This window comes from Alligator mississippiensis, chromosome 6, assembly GCF_030867095.1.
Source record: "Alligator mississippiensis isolate rAllMis1 chromosome 6, rAllMis1, whole genome shotgun sequence".
In the NCBI taxonomy this organism is placed as follows: domain Eukaryota; kingdom Metazoa; phylum Chordata; order Crocodylia; family Alligatoridae; genus Alligator; species Alligator mississippiensis.
In genome coordinates this window covers 77,821,261-77,823,760 of record NC_081829.1, presented here as the reverse complement: position 1 = coordinate 77,823,760, position 2,500 = coordinate 77,821,261, and the positions used below count along the sequence as shown (strand labels likewise).

Sequence of the window (2,500 nt, the reverse complement as noted above, 5' to 3'; positions counted from 1 at the left end):
CTGCACGCCCTGAGGAATCCCAGAAGCGTGCACAGCAATATGGTTATTATTGGATGATATTTGGGAAGAAAGTGCTAATGGGCAATCTGGTGTTTATTTTGAAACTGCTAACAATGATTTTTCTTGGGTAAAAAGGCAGTGTCTGGGAACACGGTTGAGTGGGTTTTGAGCATAGGCTCTAACAGATGGTGCGGAGCTATAGGTGCGCTCTCTCCCCTCCACTCCCGGCTCCTGCTAGACTGGGGGAACGTCGTGCCTGACCGGACTCTCTGAGCAGCAGCCCGGCTGCACCAGGCTGCTTGTGGAGAGGGTTTTCCGCGCTCCCCCTCCCCCCGGCTCCCCTGGAGAGAGCCCTGTCCGCGCACGCTGCTCCCCCCCCAGGCTCCTCCGGAGAGGTTTCCCGCGCGCCGCTTCCCCCCCGCTGCTCTGGGGAGAGAGAGGGAGAGGGAGAGGGAGAGACTCCTTAGCTGCTGCTGCTCCCGCTGCAGCCTCCCCTGCTCCAGTGCTGCCAGCCACCACCACCAGAGCCTGCCTCCGCTTCCTTCCCCCTGCCTCCTCGTGCTGCCGGGGCCTGAGCAGTCTGCTGCAGCACATCCACGGGAGCACTTCCTTGCCTTCCCAAGCCTTGCCTGCCCGCCTCCAAAAAAGGAGTTAGGGGTGGGAAGGCGACCTCGCGGGCAGTCCACACGAAAGGGAAAGAAAAGCATCACAGAAAGCCGGGGGCTGTAGTCATCATGGCTTCCTTCCCCTCTCTCAGGCAGAGCACCAGCCGAAATGGTCTCGCCACTGCACTACTGCACTTCCAACCCTCTCGGCCACTTGGGCACTTACTTTATTTCCAGTGGTGCGTTGACAATGCCATGGTTATCATCGCTGCGTTATTTGAAATGAAAGCCTGCATAGCCCTAGTCACTAAAAAGAAAGATGGCCCAGTTGCAGCGGTAACCTATAGCCTTAGGAACAGGTATTGTTTTGAAAACACCCGAGTAATATATGACAGCACAGACATAACAAGCAGGCAGTGGCTGCAAATGTTTGTTGTTGCAGCGTGCCAAATAACTTCTGGTGATTGTTACTTTTCTTCTGATGCAGCCACGTATTTATAAGTGATTTATTTTTTTATTTTGTAGCACAAACAGAAATCCATAAACTGTCGGTTCAGCGCCATTGACTCTTTGATCAGTTACTGGGCTATTTTTTTTTCCCCTCCCGTCAGTGAGGGGAGATTAAAAGCCTTTATTTTCAGCACTGTTTGTACTGCAAAGGTCCGAATCTCACTGCACAATAAAAGTGTACTTAAAATGTATCCTCTTTGCTCTTTTATTCATCAGCAGCGAAACTTATAGCTGCCTATATAAGCCTCTTAATTAGACTACTACAGCGATTTCCGAAAACATTTAGCTGCTATATACAAAGGAAATAAAACCACATTGTCAACTCAAGAGCGCTCCAGAGTTTAAAAGGGCTCCTCTGTAACCTATTGAAATAATTATTGAAGGGTACAACGCCTTCGTCTTTGTCAGAGTAATTGTAGTTTGCCTGTCAGATCAGTTTTTCTCTAAAAGGAAATCACACTATTTTACTACTGGAGGCATTTAAATCCAACCCTATTTTAGTCAAGATAAGTAAAAACTTGGAGGAGGGGGGTATGAAAGGAAGACCGAAGGGGTGGGGGGTCCTCCCTAGACCTGCCCGCCGCATGGGCGCTGGGAGCAGCCCGCTATTCCTGCTGGGGAAAGGGAAAATATAAGACTCATCTGCCCTGAACTTTGAATCTTAAAAGTTAGCAAAAATGTACATTGGCTAAGCAGTTCTCCCACGGAGTGTGAAGCACACACCAATTCAATTATATGTTAAAAGGGGCATGTTTGTGGAGAGGTTTTAATTTACATATCTGGGGTCTGATTTCCAGACCACTGTAAATTATACTCCCCCCACCCCCAAAATAACCCACAATCGTCAAATGTCTCTTCGGGGAACCGAAAAATAAGAAGAAGAAGAAAGAAGACGACTTGTATATTATATCAAAAGCCAATAAGTAGCTCTGTGTCTTTAATTGCTATAGGCGCAATACAGGGACCATGTAGTTATCATCGGAAAAGTTGACCAAGACAGGTTAAATAATTTAATAAGGAACTGCTTGTAATTATGTTATTTACAAGGTATGACAGAGGTTTGAAGAAGAAACAGAAGCTGATCTCAGGGAAATGGACGGGTTTGGGTGACCCCTGGAGCATGGAGTTTGAATTATGGAGATGGGGGGCTGAGAGGTGAATATGGACTAGAGGAGAACAAGATGACTTTTCACCTCAACACATTTAACTTTTAAATCCAAATAAACGTCTCGCGTTACTAGATCATCACACTATAAAAGAACAGGACTAATCACGTTCAGTTAGAAGGTGCGGAGGAAGGAGTATTGTCTTTCTAATTCTGGGGAAATATTATTTTTTTTAAAAAGGTTCCAATTGAAAAGAAGTGCGTTAAAAGAATAAGCTTG

The 2,500-nt window shown here is 46.8% G+C and overlaps 1 protein-coding gene across 8 annotated transcripts in view; it reads right to left on the bottom strand.

The window, feature by feature from the left end:
• EBF3 (EBF transcription factor 3) overlaps positions 1-2,500 on the bottom strand; it is a 141,831-nt gene that overhangs the window by 136,742 nt on the left and 2,589 nt on the right. The window lies entirely within an intron of this gene.